Here is a 15,000-nt window from a genome sequence, read left to right on the forward strand (position 1 = left end):
ACTTAGTGCAATTTCTGAAACTCTGGTTCTCTGGGGGCGCGGGCCCCGAGAGTCCGTACACCGGTTAGAGGGAGCCGGTGGCGGGCATAGGGAGGCAGGTCGCTCCCTTGAATGGTCCTGGATGTCAGCAATTTCTTAAGAAGGGCGCCCTCTTGTGGTCCCATGGCCGAAGTACATGCTCCGAGCCCGGGTATGGCAGTGGGCGGAATGAGACTTAGAGGAATGTTGACGGAGCCATGAGGGGCCCCCCCTGGAGGTCCCATGGCCGAGAAAAGTGCTCCGAGCCCGGGGTGATAGAGAACCGTGAACGCCGCGGTTAAAGACCTCGGGTATGGCAGTGGGCGGAATGAGACTTAAAGGAATATTGACGGAGCCAAGAGGGGCCTCCCCTGGAGGTCCCATGGCCGAGAAAAGTGCCCCGAGCCCGGGGTGATAGAGAACCGTAAAGCGCGCGGGTTTGGGGCTCGGGTCTTCCAGTGGGCGGAGTGAGACTTAAAGGAATATTGACGGAGCCATGAAGGGCCCCCCCTGGAGGTCCCATGGCCGAGAAAAGTGCTCCGAGCCCGGGGTGATAGAGAACCGTAAAGCGCGCGGGTTTGGGGCTCGGGTCTTCCAGTGGGCGGAGTGAGACTTAAAGGAATATTGACGGAGCCATGAAGGGCCCCCCCTGGAGGTCCCATGGCCGAGAAAAGTGCTCCGAGCCCGGGGTGATAGAGAACCGTAAAGCGCGCGGGTTTGGGGCTCGGGTCTTCCAGTGGGCGGAGTGAGACTTAAAGGAATATTGACGGAGCCATGAAGGGCCCCCCCTGGAGGTCCCATGGCCGAGAAAAGTGCTCCGAGCCCGGGGAGATAGAGAACCGTAAAGCGCGCGGGTTTGGGGCTCGGGTCTTCCAGTGGGCGGAGTGAGACTTAGAGAAATGATGACGGAGCTAAGAGGGGCCCCCCCTGGAGGTCCCATGGCCGAGAAAAGTGCTCCGAGCCCGGGGAGATAGAGAACCGTAAAGCGCGCGGGTTTGGGGCTCGGGTCTTCCAGTGGGCGGAGTGAGACTTAAAGGAATATTGACGGAGCCATGAAGGGCCCCCCCTGGAGGTCCCATGGCCGAGAAAAGTGCTCCGAGCCCGGGGAGATAGAGAACCGTAAAGCGCGCGGGTTTGGGGCTCGGGTCTTCCAGTGGGCGGAGTGAGACTTAGAGAAATGATGACGGAGCTAAGAGGGGCCCCCCCTGGAGGTCCCATGGCCGAGAAAAGTGCTCCGAGCCCGGGGAGATAGAGAACCGTAAAGCGCGCGGGTTTGGGGCTCGGGTCTTCCAGTGGGCGGAGTGAGACTTAGAGAAATGATGACGGAGCCATGAGGGGCCCCCCCTGGAGGTCCCATGGCCGAGAAAAGTGCTCCGAGCCCGGGGAGATAGAGAACCGTAAAGCGCGCGGGTTTGAGGCTCAGGTCTTCCAGTGGGCGCTCGTTCCAGCGGCGCGGGCTGAATGGTTTAGTCCGAGGAGGAGTGCTTAAGTGTGGGCCGGATAGGTTCGAGAGGTGCGCTGGGTTCCTGGAGGTCCAGCCCCGGAGGTTTGGAGCGGGCGATGGAGCTAGCGAGGCCGAGTCGGGTGAGCCTGGGCCGGGCATGGGCGTTGGCGGCGACGGGGGTCTTCTCCCCGGAGGTGAGGAGCGGGCGATGGAGCTAGCGAGGCCGAGTCGGGTGAGCCTGGGCCGGGCATGGGCGTTGGCGGCGATGGGGGTCTTCTCCCCGGAGGTTTGGAGCGGGCGATGGAGCGAGCGAGGCCGAGTCGGGTGAGCCTGGGCCGGGCATGGGTGTTGGCAGCGACGGGGGTGTCTTCCCCGGAGGTAAGTACCGTGGGGGGCAAGCGTGAGATATTCCAGGCCGGGAAAAGTGAGCTAAATTCGGCAAAGCGTTGTTAAAAAGGGGGTTCGGTTGATTTTTTTGTTAAATCTAAACGAACAAAGGGTGCGAGGCGTGAAAATTGCATTCAGCCGTGATTTTTTGGCAAAGTGCTAACCCTAGTGGTCTCCCAGTGGGACGTTTTAAAGTAGGACTTAGAAAAATTTCTGACCCTCTTCGCCCTAGGTAGCAAGCCCAAAACGGAGCACCTCGGAGTGGTAAAAATTCAGAGGGCATGGGGGTTTCCAGTGCGGTGCCGTCAGGACATTAGGGTTCCTTTAGAAAAGACGAAAGTTTGGGTACACCGTATGTAACTATGACAAGCCCAAGGCTCTGGTTCGCCTGTGGGCATGAATATAGTGAGATTTCCGCGTTATCTCACTGGAGGTGACCCCGGAACGGTTCAAAACCTAAGTCGAGACTTCCATGGAACCCCGATGATGGGAGTTTGAAGCCCGAGGAGTGACGCCCTCTGGGCTAAGGTTGCTGGTAGGTTCGGCCCCCCTCTCTGGAGGTCTAAATGACTTCCATGGACCCCGGTGATGCGAATTTGATGCCCGAGGAGTGACTCACCTCTGGGCTAAGGGTGGTGGTATGCCCAGCCCCCCCTCTGGAGGTCTCGAATGACTTCCATGGACCCCGGTGAAGCGTATTTCATGCCCGATGAGGAGCACACCTCTGGGCTAAGGGTGGTGGTATGCTCAGCCCCCCCTCTGGAGGTCTAAACTGACTTCCATGGACCCCGGTGATGCGAATTTGATGCCCGAGGAGTGACTCACCTCTGGGCTAAGGGTGGTGGTATGCCCGGCCCCCCCTCTGGAGGTCTCCAAAACCTAAGTCGAGACTTCCATGGACCCCGGTTATCCGAATTTCATGCCCGAGGAGTGATGCCCTCTGGGCTAAGGGTGGTGGTAAGCCCGGCCCCCCCTCTCTGGAGGTCTAGATTGACTTCCATGGACCCCGGTTAAGCGTATTTCATGCCCGAGGAGTGACGCCCTCTGGGCTAAGGGTGGTGGTATGCCCGGCCCCCACCCTCTGGAGGTCTCCAAAACCTAAGTCGAGACTTCCATGGACCCCGGTTATCTGAATTTCATGCCCGAGGAGTGACGCCCTCTGGGCTAAGGGTGGTGGTAAGCCCGGCCCCCCCTCTCTGGAGGTCTAAAATCACTTCCATGGACCCCGGTGTAGCGTATTTCATGCCCGAGGAGTGACGCCCTCTGGGCTTAGGGTGGTGGTAAGCCCGGCCCCACTCTCTGGAGGTCTAAACTGACTTCCATGGACCCCGGTTATCCGAATTTCATGCCCGAGGAGTGATGAACCTCTGGGCTAAGGGTGGTGGTAAGTGCAGCCCCCCCTCTGGAGGTTTCCAAAACCTAAGTCGAGACTTCCATGGACCCCGGTGATGCGAATTTCAAGCCCGAGGAGTGGTGCCCTCTGGGCTAAGGGTGGTGGTAAGCCCGGCCCCCCCTCTCTGGAGGTCTAAAAGGACTTCCATGGACCCCGGTATAGCGTATTTCATGCCCGAGGAGTGACGCCCTCTGGGCTTAGGGTGGTGGTAAGTGCAGCCCCCCCTCTGGAGGTTTCCAAAACCTAAGTCGAGACTTCCATGGACCCCGGTGATGCGAATTTCAAGCCCGAGGAGTGGTGCCCTCTGGGCTAAGGGTGGTGGTAAGCCCGGCCCCCCCTCTCTGGAGGTCTAAAATGACTTCCATGGACCCCGGTGTAGCGTATTTCATGCCCGAGGAGTGACGCCCTCTGGGCTAAGGGTGGTGGTAAGTGCAGCCCCCCCTCTCTGGAGGTCTAAAATGACTTCCATGGACCCCGGTGATGCGAATTTCAAGCCCGAGGAGGTGCACACCTCCGGGCTAAGGGGATGGTTTGGGTTGCCTCCCCTCTGGAGGTCAAAAAAGACTTCCGTAGACCCCGGTGATTCTAATTTAAAGCCAGAGGACTGGCACCCCTCTGGGCTAAGGGTGGTGGTAAGACCGGCCCCACCCTCTGGAAGTGTTCAAAACCTAAGTCGAGACTTCCGTAGACCCAGGTGATGCGAATTTCAAGCCCGATGAGTGGCGCCCTCCGGGCTAGGGTGGCGGTATGACCGGCCCCACCTCTGGAAATGTTCAAAACCTAAGTGGAGACATCCATAGACCCCGGTGATACTTATTTCAAGCCCGAGGAGTGACGCCTTCCGGGCTTATGTGGAGAAACGCTCGTTTTCCACTATGGAAGTCAAAAGTGTTCAAAATTTCGAAATTTTTCAAAGTATTTACGCACATCCACACATCCGTAGACCCCGGCGATGCGTATTTCAAGCCCGAGGAGTGGTGCCCTCCGGGCTAGGGTGGTGGTATGCCCGGCCCCCCCCTATGGAAGTGTTCAAAACCTAAGTCTAGACTTCCGTAGACCCCGGTGATCCGTATTTCAAGCCCGAGGAGTGACGCCCTCTGGGCTAAGGTTGGTGGTAGGTTCGGCCCCCCTCTCTGGAGGTCTAAACTGACTTCCATGGACCCCGGTGAAGCGAATTTCATGCCCGAGGAGTGACGCCCTCTCGGCTAGGGTGGTGGTAAGCCAGGCCCCCCCTCTCTGGAGGTCTAAAACGACTTCCATGGACCCCGGTGATGCGAATTTAAAGCCCAAGGAGTGACTCACCTCTGGGCTAAGGGTGGTGGTATGCCCAGCCCCCCCTCTGGAGGTCTCGATTGACTTCCATGGACCCCGGTGAAGCGTATTTCATGCCCGATGAGGAGCACACCTCTGGGCTAAGGGTGGTGGTATGCTTGGCCCCCCCTCTGGAGGTCTAGAACGACTTCCATGGACCCCGGTGTAGCGTATTTCATGCCCGAGGAGTGACGCCCTCTGGGCTTAGGGTGGTGGTAAGCCCGGCCCCCCCTCTGGAGGTCTAAACTGACTTCCATGGACCCCGGTTATCCGAATTTCATGCCCGAGGAGTAGTGCCCTCTGGGCTTAGGGTGGTGGTATGCTCGGCCCCCCCTCTGGAGGTCTAAACTGACTTCCATGGACCCCGGTTATCCGAATTTAAAGCCCAAGGAGTGACTCACCTCTGGGCTAAGGGTGGTGGTATGCCCGGCCCCCCCTCTGGAGGTCTCCAAAACCTAAGTCGAGACTTCCATGGACCCCGGTTATCCGAATTTCATGCCCGAGGAGTGATGCCCTCTGGGCTAAGGGTGGTGGTAGGTCCGGCCCCCACCCTCTGGATGCGTTCAAAACCTAAGTCGAGACTTCCATGGACCCCGGTGATGCGAAGTGACATGCCCGAAGAGTGGTGCCTTCTGGGCTAAGGTTGTGATAAGCCCGGTCTCTCCTCTGGAGGTCTGTGGTTTTAAAGTGAATATTTTCTAAGTCCCTCACCTGAGATTTTAAGAGAATCAGGACCCTCCTCAAGCCTCGTAGCGAGTCCGAGGGAGGTTCATCGTTGTCGGCTATGCGAAAGGGGTTCAGACGCCTCTAATCCTGTGGGCATATGGTTTCTCAGCCTGGTGCCGTCGGGATATTAGGGAGGCATTAAATCAGACGTAAGTTTGGGTAACAGCGATGCGAAACGCTATGCCCAAAGGAGTGGCTTCCCGATGGGCTTGAAATAATGGGAATGTCTGCTCTGCTTCCCTGGATGTGTTCAAAACCTAAGTCGAGACATCCGTAGACCCCGTTGATGCGAATTCCATGCCCGAGGAGTGACGCCCTCTGGGCTTAAGGGTGGTGGTAAGACCGGCCCCACTCTCTGGAGGTCTAAACTGACTTCCATGGACCCCGGTGATTCGAATTTCATGCCCGAGGAGTGGTGCCCTCTGGGCTAAGAGTGGTGGTAAGACCGGCCCCACTCTCTGGATGTCTAAAATGACTTCCATGGACCCCGGTGATTCGAATTTGAAGCCCGAGGAGGTGCACACCTCCGGGCTAAGGGGATGGTTTGGGTGGCCTCCCCTCTGGATGTGTTCAAAACCTAAGTTGAGACATCCATAGACCCCGGTAATCCGAATTTCATGCCCGAGGAGTGACGCCCTCTGGGCTTAAGGGTGGTGGTAAGACCGGCCCCACTCTCTGGATGTCTAAAATGACTTCCATGGACCCCGGTGATGCGAATACACAAGCCCGAGGAGTGGCACACCTCTGGGCTAAGGGGATGGTTTGGGTTGCCTCCCCTCTGGAGGTCTAAAAATGACTTCCATAGACCCCGGCGAAGCGAATTTAAAGCCCGAGGACTGGCACCCCTCTGGGCTAAGGGTGGTGGTTAATCCGGCCCCCCCTTCTGGATGTGTTCAAAACCTAAGTCGAGACATCCATGGACCCCGGTGATGCGAAGTGACATGCCCGAGGAGTGGCGCCCTCTGGGCTAAGGTTGTGATAAGCCCGGTCTCTCCTCTGGAGGTCTGTGGTTTTAAAGTGAAAATTTTCTAAGTCCCTCACCTGAGATTTTAAGAAAATCAGGACCCTCCTCAAGCCTCGTAGCGAGTCCGAGGGAGGTTCATCGTTGTCGGCTATGCGAACGAGGTTCCAATGCCTCAAATCCTGTGGGCATATGGTTTCTCAGCCTGGTGCCGTCGGGATATTAGGGAGGCATTAAATCAGACGTAAGTTTGGGTAACAGCGATGCGAAACGCTATGCCCAAAAGAGTGGCTTCCCGATGGGCTTGAAATAATGGGAATGTCCGCTCTGCTTCCCTGGATGTGTTCAAAACCTAAGTCGAGACATCCGTAGACCCCGTTGATGCGAATACCGAAGCCCGAGGACTGGCACACCTCTGGGCTAGGGTGGGGATAAGATATGCCCCCACCCTCTGGAGGTTTTCAAAACCTAAGTCGAGACCTCCATAGACCCCGGTGATGCGAATACCGAAGCCCGAGGACTGGCACCCCTCTGGGCTAGGGTGGGGATAAGATATGCCCCCACCCTCTGGAGGTTTTCAAAACCTAAGTCGAGACCTCCATAGACCCCGGTGATGCGAATACCGAAGCCCGAGGACTGGCACCCCTCTGGGCTAGGGTGGTGGTTAATCCGGCCCCCCCTCTGGAGGTTTTCAAAACCTAAGTTGAGACCTCCGTAGACCCCGGTGATGCGAATACCGAAGCCCGAGGACTGGCACCCCTCTGGGCTAGGGTGGGGATAAGATATGCCCCCACCCTCTGGAGGTTTTCAAAACCTAAGTTGAGACCTCCGTAGACCCCGGTGATGCGAATACCGAAGCCCGAGGACTGGCACACCTCTGGGCTAAGGGGTTGGTATGCTCGGCCTCCCCTCTGGAAGTCTAAAAATAATTAGAAATATTTCTAAGTTCGACAACGAGCACTGGCAGAACTGGACCAAAGACTTCCATACACCCCGGTGATGCGAAGTTTCAAGCCCGAGGAGTGGCACACCTCTGGGCTAAGGGGATGGTTTGGGTTGCCTCCCCTCTGGAGGTCTAAAAATGACTTCCATGGACCCCGTTGATGCGAATACACAAGCCCGAGGAGTGGCACACCTCTGGGCTAAGGGGATGGTTTGGGTTGCCTCCCCTCTGGAGGTCTAAAATGACTTCCATGGACCCCGTTGATGCGAATACACAAGCCCGAGGACTGGCACACCTCTGGGCTAAGGGGATGGTTTGGGTTGCCTCCCCTCTGGAGGTCTAAAATGACTTCCATGGACCCCGTTGATGCGAATACACAAGCCCGAGGACTGGCACACCTCTGGGCTAAGGGGATGGTTTGGGTTGCCTCCCCTCTGGAGGTCTAAAATGACTTCCATGGACCCCGTTGATGCGAATACACAAGCCCGAGGAGTGGCACACCTCTGGGCTAAGGGGATGGTTTGGGTTGCCTCCCCTCTGGAGGTCTAAAAATGACTTCCATGGACCCCGTTGATGCGAATACACAAGCCCGAGGACTGGGACACCCTCTGGGCTTAAGGTGGAGGTAAGCCCGGCCTCCCCTCTTTATTAAAAAAAAACTCTAAGTCCCAACGGCAAATGCCAGAGCTTTAAGCCGAAACTCAAGAGAGTTCGATCGGTATAACTGACTTGACTATCTGCCCTTAGCCCCCGATGGATCATTCTATATATGCCCGGAGAAGTGGCTGGTTTCCGGGGCCAAAAAAGCCAAATGGTCTCCTATATTCATGCGACGGGTGCCTAAAGGTAAGTTTACCCACCCCGGTGAACTGCCTAAGGTCCATAGGCCTCCGACCACTGCTCCCTTAGCGGGGCGGTGGAACGGGCCGCCCGCCGACAAAGTTAACTGTTAAACCCATTTAATTTCAATGACCTTTAGTTCCAACTCCCTCCCTGGGGGGGATTGGTTCTATATATGCCCGGAGAAGTGGCTGGTTTCCGGGGCCAAAAAAGCCAAATGGTCTCCTATATTCATGCGACGGGTGCCTAAAGGTAAGTTTACCCACCCCGGTGAACTGCCTAAGGTCCATAGGCCTCCGACCACTGCTCCCTTAGCGGGGCGGTGGAACGGGCCGCCCGCCGACTAAGTTAACCCATAACCACTGATCGTTTAAGTCTTAAGGCCGGTCGGACCTCGTAAAAAGTCTCCCTCTGGGAGGATCACCCAATCTCCACCCCCCCTCCATCTCCAAACCGAAGCAAGTACCACACGGGAACACTCTGTTTGGGGATTCAGAAATAAATGTATTTATTTCGCAGTAAAACATATCAAAGCCACGGGGGTGCAGAAACACGGAGTGAATCCCGGCTGGGTTGCGCTTTGAAGAGGGTCCGGTTCAGGCCGTTTCGAGGGCGGAAAGACGGTTCTCACGAGCCCGCATCACATCGGCCGCAGAGAGGCCGGCTCGGTAGAAGGCCCGGGCAGTGATGTTGGAGTGGCACATGCTTGTCGTCACTCGATCTCTATCTTCGGCCGGCAGAGTCGAAACCTGAAACAGAGGTGCGAGGTGTCAGAAGTAGGAAGGCCGGGGTTAAGAGCCCACATAAGTCGGATTAAGTTCAACACTCACTTGGTTCGAAACAGCCGTGCGGATCAGGTTGAAGGCCACCGCGCCTCCGAGGCCCGCATCCGTCCACGCGATCCGAAGCAGTGAGTTTGGCTTGCGCAGCTGGTTCCCCCTGTCCAAGAACACGAACCCGTCCCGGGCCCCGTGTAAGTCGCTGAGTGCGGTCAACCAGGCCAGCTCTGTGGCAGACAACCCGATCGGAGCGTCCCCGAACGAGGCGTTGGTCTTGTGTTCACGAACATAAACCACGAAGCCGGTGCCATCCGTGGTGCTGGCTTGCCTCAACTCTCCAACCGTCAGGTTGAGAAACACAACCGACCGGTGACCGGTTAAGACAGACAAAAGGCCGAGCAGGTACCCCTGGAGCATCCGTAGCGTCGACCGGCGGGCGGTGTCCCCCGTCCGGGCCGCGTCTATGAGCTCTGGGATTCGGGTCTTAGCGTGGCTTAGGAAGACCCTGAAATCCGAAGGTTGCGGCAAGCGACTCAGCTTCGCTCTCTTCACGCGCTGGCGATGGCCCAGAATCGTGCGTGCGATGTCCCGATGAGCCTTGGCGAAGGTCAGCTTCAGCCTCTGGAGCTCTTCGGGGCTGACCCCGGCGGTCTCTGGGTCGAAGGCAGCGACGTGGGAGACGAACGCCTTGGCGCTGTGCAGGTAACACTTAACGGTTGTCGAAGCGTAACCCAGTTTCTGAAGGCTCTGTACCCAAGTGGGAACGTTCGTGTGATGGACGAAAGACAGGTCTGTGAATTGGCAGCCGGGCGGGGCGCAGTGAAGCAGGAACCGAATAACGTGGCCCCGTCGCTGGCGAGAGTTCTCGATGTCCTTCGGTGACGCGTCGACCCGCAGGTAGAACTTCTGAAAGTCGTCTACCGAACGGCTGACGTAGGTGTCCCGAAACCGATGCGGGATCACGAGCTGCCTCCCCCGGGAGGTTCGCCGTGCCCGCTCGGTCTCTGAATCCGTGTCCGAGGTGGATTCGGCAGGGGAAGACTCGCTCGGTTGGTAGTCGCTGTCGACCGGCTCCGGCGTGGCTTGGCCCGTAGTGGCTTGGCCCGGGGAGGCTTGGTCCGGCGAGGCTGGGTCCGGCGAAGCTGGGTCCGGCGTGTTGGGTCCCGGCGTGCTTGGGCCCGGCGTGCTTGGGCCCGGCATGGCTGGGTCCGGCATGCTGGGGCCCGGCGTGCTGGGGCCCGGCGAGGCTGGATTCGGGGAACAGGATACCGAGGGCGGTGGAGGGTTCCGCGGCTTAGACTGTTGATAGCGACGCAGAAGGTGGATGGTGCGAAGGCGTCGAGCGGCAGAGAGAGCGATCCGAAGGGCGAGGCCTTTGAGGGAATGCGCCGAGCCCAGGTGATCCGCCGGCGAAGAGAGAGACGGCAGGCCGCAGAGAGGGCAGTCGAGCTGGGACGAATTCTCCCCACTTTGGTCCAGTCCCCGGAGAAAGTCAATGTCGGCAGATCCAAGGCGGTGGAAGGTGGTATAATGGGAAGTCAGATCCGTAATGGCTTGCTCGCAGAGCGGGCAAGCATCAGGCGTGGTTGGCTCCGGCGTGCTTGGGTCCGGTGAGCTTGGGTACAGCATGGTTGGGTCCGGCGTGCTTGGGTCCGGCGTGCTTGGGTCCGGCGTGTTCGGGTCCGGCGTGTTCGGGTCCGGCGTGTTCGGTCCCGGCGTGCTCGGTCCCGGCGTGCTCGGTCCCGGCGTGTTCGGTCCCGGCGCGCTCGGTCCCGGCGTGCTTGGTCCCGGCGGCGAGGCTGGATTCGGGGAACGGGATCCCGAGGGCGGTGGAGGGTTCCGCGGCTTAGACTGTTGATAGCGACGCAGAAGGTGGAGGGTGCGAAGGCGTCGAGCGGCAGAGAGAGCGATCCGAAGGGCGAGGCCTTTGAGGGAATGCGCCGAGCCCAGGTGATCTGCCGGCGAAGAGAGAGACGGCAGGCCGCAGAGAGGGCAGTCGAGCTGTGATGAATTCTCCCCGCTTCGGTCCAGTTCTCGGAGGAAGGCTGCGTCGTCCGGTCCGAGTCTGTGGAAGATGGTAAAGTGGAAAGTCAGATCCGTAGCAATGGCTTGTTCGCAAAGCGGGCAGCTATCCATGGTGAGAGACTGACGGCTCCGAGTGAAGGCGACCCCTTATATAGCCCCCGGTTCGTGCATAATTAGGGGTTATGGGCGTTGATCGCTCCCGTTCGCGTTCGACGTTCGCCCATCTTGGGTGTATGAACCAATGAGAACCAAGACCGATAGCGTATTACTGCCAAAATTAGTCCCGGTTTCCGAGCCAGGTGCCGGGCAGAGCGATGGGGAGTGGTCCCCAAGGTCCGTGGGGCCTACCACTGTCATAAATCCGAGTGGCTTCCACTCGGTCCGCCTCGACCGGGTACCTTTAAGGTCAAGTCCCAACCCCGGATCTCGTATCACGGTGGTATTGGGACTGCCTGTGGGTCTATAGGCCACCGACCATCTGCCCACTTGTGGGGCGGGTGGAACGGGCCGCCCCGTCGATTGTTATAAGCCCGTTGTGTCCACCCCGATGATTCGTTCGATGTATGCCTGGGAAGGTAAAACATTCCTGGGCATGGGGGGTCGAGCGTATGAGGGGTTTCCCCCGTCCCGAAAGAGAGAGTTTTCCGACCGATGATTCGTTCGATATGCCTGCCCGGGGAGGGTCAACTTCCCTGGGCACCGGGGGGTCGAACGTATGAGGATTGTCCCCCTTTTTAAACCCATAAATTTGCCCGTGCGCGAGTCGACGGGGCCGCGTAACCCCCCGAGGCGTTGGCCGGCGGTCATCCGCCGGTCCGTGGGATCTCCCGACCTTTCCCCTCCTTTGAGCGGGACGTGGGAGCGCACCACCGGGCCCCCGGCTGGAAACGGCCGGAGGCAAAGAGCGCATTAGAGGTGACACGGATCGGTCTTCCACAGACCGCGGCTGGAAGTTCGCAGGGTCGGCCTACGGGATCCGACCCTTCGTCTTCTTAAACGCAGACTTCCGTAGGCTCCGGGGGGCGAAACCGTAAACCTTTGCCGACCTCCTCGCACTGCGAGGGGGCCAGGATTTGCGGCTTGTCCGCGTATCGGTCCTACCAAGGACCGCGGCTGGAAGTTCGGTGGTGAGCCCTCGACCTTACGAGATTGAGGGCAAAACCCTTCGTCTTCTGAACATCAGACGGCTCCGGTGGTGGCGTACCGTAAAAACCTATGCCGACTTCCTCGCGCTTTGAGGGGGCCAGGATTCTCTTCCATTCTCTTCCCTTAACGGCTGTCCTTCACGGCCGTTCGAGCTCGGTATACGCGGAGCACCAGGGGCAGGCTTCTAAGCCTAAATACAGTGCTTAGAGCGATCCTCCCCACCTTGTGCTCCCAGCCTCCATGGCTCGTGGATGCCCGTAAGAGGCATGTCCGCTTGTCCAGAACGGTTCCGAGGGGGACTTAGTCGGCCGGTCGATCCAACAGTAGGTCCGTTCAACGTCCGCGTCGGTAGTGCCTTAGGGTCGGGATCCGTTTGAGGGAAGGACCCGGCCCCTAGCCTGCACCGTCCGGGCGAGAATCATACGTTTTCCAAGTTGCCAAGTCGATTGCAGACCCCCACAGCGGGGTCGCGTTCGATCCTCTTCGCTGGTGTCCCCTGAGATCACTCTCACGGGCTCCATGCGCCCCCTCTCTTTCCCCGTCCGGGGTTTGAGATCCAAGGGGGGTCGGTCTGGTTGATCCTGCCAGTATTATATGCTTGTCTCAAAGATTAAGCCATGCAAGTCTAAGTACACACGGGTTTTGGTACAGTGAAACTGCGAATGGCTCATTAAATCAGTTATGGTTCCTTTGATCGCTCCACACGTTACTTGGTATAACTGTGGTAATTCCAGAGCTAATACATGCAAACGAAGCGTTGGAAGGGTTCTGGGGGTCGGCGTGAAATGCTCTCCCGGCCCCTGTCCCCCGGATACGTGCATTTATCAGAACCGAAAAACCCTCCCGGCTCCGGTCGGGTCGCTTTGGTGACTCTAGATAACCTCTGGCCGATCGTTAAGCCCTCCGGGGCGGCGACGTATCATTCGAGTGTCTGCCCTATCAACTTTCGACGGTAGGCTACGTGCCTACCGTGGTGACCACGGGTAACGGGGAATCTGGGTTCGATTCCGGAGAGGGAGCCTGAGAAACGGCTACCACTTCCAAGGAAGGCAGCAGGCGCGCAAATTACCCATTCCCGACACGGGGAGGTAGTGACGAAAAATATCGATGCGGGTCCTATGAACCTGTGGAGCGTAATCGAAATGAACTCAATCTATGTCCGTGAGTGATGACCCATTGGAGGGCAAGTCTGGTGCCAGCAGCCGCGGTAATTCCAGCTCCAATAGCGTATGCTAAAGTTGCTGCAGTTAAAAAGCTCGTAGTTGGATGTGGGGACAGGTCTCGGATCCCCTGTACTGTCCGGGATGGCGTGGGGAGCTCCTTCGGGGGTGACCCCCTGTCTCTGGGTGGATGTTGGGACCTGGTCCCTACCCGCCGGTGTCCTCTGCTCGCCGGCCGCGGAGAAGCCCTTAGCTGGGTACTTCACTGCGGTGCACGGTGGGTTGGAGGGTCCGGAGCGTTTACTTTGAATAAAGCAGAGTGCTCAAAGCAGGCCGACACGTGCCATGTCTGACTGAGCTAGGAATAATGGAATAGGGCCCTTCCGCGGGGCTTCGGGGTCTCTCCTTCGGGACGGCTGGTCGTTCCGGAGTGGGGCTCCGGGGCTTCCACGGTCCTGTTTCGTGGGTTTTAAGGACCGAGGGCAATGATTAAGAGGGACGGCCGGGGGCATCCGTACCACACCGATAGAGGTGAAATTCGTTGACCGGTGTGGGACGAACGAAAGCGAAAGCATTTGCCAAGAATGTTTTCATTAATCAAGAACGAAAGTCGGGGGAGCGAAGACGATCAGATACCGTCGTAGTTCCGACCGTAAACTATGCCGACCCGCGATCCGGCGGCGTGAGGCTAGCGACCATGACCCGCCGGGCAGCGTGAGGGAAACCACGAGTCTTTGGGCTCTGGGGGGAGTACGGTTGCAAAGCTGAAACTTAAAGGAATTGACGGAAGGGCACCACCAGGAGTGGAGCTTGCGGCTTAATTTGACTCAACACGGGGAATCTCACCCGGCCCGGACACGGTAAGGATTGACAGATTGATGGCTCTTTCTTGATTCTGTGGGTGGTGGTGCATGGCCGTTGGGAGTTCGTGGAGCGATTCGTCTGGTTAACTCCGATAACGGACGAGACCCTGTGCCTTAAAAAGTTACACGGCCCTCCCTTGGGTCCCTGTGGGGGCTTGCGGCCCGAGGGGTTCGTCGGTCGGTGGCCGAACTTCTTAGAGCGATCCGGGGCAAGGCAAAGCCGTATGAGATTCGGGGCCATAACAGGTCTGTGATGCCCTTAGACGCCCGGGGCCGCACGTGAGTTACACTGGCTGGTTCAGCATGTGCATCCATCCTATGCCGAAAGGCCTGGGCAATCCTATGAACGCCTTCCCCGCTGGGGATAGGGGATTGTAACTTTTCCCCTTGAACGAGGAATTCCAAGTAGTCGCGGGTCACCAGCCCGCGTCGATTAAGTCCCTGCCCTTTGTACACACCGCCCGTCGCTACTACCGATTGGATGGCCTGGTGAGGTCCTCGGACCGTCTCCGAGGTGCCCCTTTACCGGGGGGTTGCCTCGTTGAGGTGGGAAGTCGATCGAACCTGGGCATCTAGAGGGAGTAAAAGTCGTAACAAGGTTTCCGTAGGGGAACCTGCGGAAGGATCATTAACGGTGACCTGGCCACGGCCGGTTGTCGAGTCGGACTCGAGAGGCCAAACCTCCCCCGGCGGGTACCTTCAAGGTATGGACCGCAGAAGCCTCGTACCTTTCGTCGTCGGCCGACGTGAGTCTCTCCCCCTCCGGGTGGGTGGACGTAGCGAGCCGGCTTCGGAACTCGGGGTTATGCGAGGACCGCCTTAGGTGCATAGGTACCCCGGTCCGCCCCCCTCGTTCGCGGGGGGGAGAGTGGCGCCGGAGCCGCCCGCCGGGTCGTTAAACCAACCATTGATCGTTGAAGGCTTGATTGTGCGTGCGCGAGTCAAAGGGGCTTACTCACCCCCAGGGCGTTGGCCGGTGCTCGCCGGCCTCGGTGGGATCTCCC

This window comes from Hoplias malabaricus, unplaced genomic scaffold, assembly GCF_029633855.1.
Source record: "Hoplias malabaricus isolate fHopMal1 unplaced genomic scaffold, fHopMal1.hap1 scaffold_60, whole genome shotgun sequence".
Lineage (NCBI taxonomy): Eukaryota > Metazoa > Chordata > Actinopteri > Characiformes > Erythrinidae > Hoplias > Hoplias malabaricus.